This window comes from Sinocyclocheilus grahami, unplaced genomic scaffold (assembly GCF_001515645.1).
Source record: "Sinocyclocheilus grahami isolate Dianchi unplaced genomic scaffold, SAMN03320097.WGS_v1.1 scaffold2884.1, whole genome shotgun sequence".
NCBI lineage: Eukaryota > Metazoa > Chordata > Actinopteri > Cypriniformes > Cyprinidae > Sinocyclocheilus > Sinocyclocheilus grahami.
Genome location: NW_015508059.1, coordinates 27,610 through 28,980, shown reverse-complemented (window position 1 = coordinate 28,980; position 1,371 = coordinate 27,610).

Sequence of the window (1,371 nt, the reverse complement as noted above, 5' to 3'; positions counted from 1 at the left end):
CACATTGTAACACATTGTAACACATTGTAACATTCAAATCTGCGTTCACGCTGCGGCTGAGCCCAAGAGAGCTGTTAATGTAGGCCTAAAGGGATGAAACCGCTTCACAAGCAGTCGTATCGTGATCCGTCACAAACATGCAGATAATCACAGAAGCACTGGGATAAAAGTTTGTGTATTTCAGATATAAACTCTTGTCTACTGTAGCTATCATAATGATAGATGAAATCACTTTTTTGCAAGTGACTTGAAGCTTCAAATAAAGACCGCATCAATTACAACGTAATGCCAGCAGGTGGCGACAAGTGACTCAAAAAAGAGTTTAGTTTAGTGTGCTAATTTCAACTTCTGCTAATATATTAATGTGTTAACATTAGTTAATGAACTATGAACTAAATTTAATGATCACTATAGAATTAATATTCAATGGTAATATTTGTTATTCATTTATAGTGTGGTACAGGTTTTGTTTTAGTAATAAAGCACTGTGTGTGTGTGTTTCAGGCGTGTGTGTCGTCTCGAAGCGTCCCGAGCAGAAGATCAGCGAGCCGCAGAGGAGGACCTCAGAGAGTCTGGAGATGACCTCATTTTACTCACTTATTCATGTGCTTTATTATATTTGAAATAAACTCTCAGATGTCTTTAAGGAGCGTCTTAAGTGTTTTTCTTTGACGTTTGAGTGTGTTTTACACAGCACATGCACTGCTGGAACAGTCTGTGGGTTTCTCCTCAGTGAGCGACTGATCTAGACGAGTGTGTCTGATGCTGCTGAGGTCCTGAACTGACGTCAGTCGCTGGATCTGATCAGGTGACACTCATGCATTCATGCTGACTGATTGATTGATTCATCAAACACAGATGCTGCATAATGAAAGGCGTGATTCTCCAGATGGACGGTTATATCAGTAAAGCATTCATCTGGAACTCATATTACTTTCTAGTCAAGTCACATTTATTAAAATACAGCTTTTATTCAATACATATTATTTCAAAGCAGCTTCACAGAGATAAACAGGGAAATAACTGTGAAAGTCGCTTTGGAGAAAAGCATCTGCTAAACGACTAAATGTCAATGTTGCAAAAAGATATATTTTATATATTAAAATATACGTTATATTAGAGGCAAAATAATATAAAACAAATTTATTCAATTCTTAAGAAAAAATTTATTTTTTACGTTTTTGAAGATTTGTTTAACAATGGAAATATATGTGAAATAAAAAAAGTGACTTCCTTAGTTATAAATGTACACATATATATTAACAATGTTCACTTTATATATCTCTATATGTACATATGACCTCAAAACCCGTCATGAGGGTACATTTTTTAGAAATGGAGATTTGTACATTATCAGAAAGCTGAATAAAT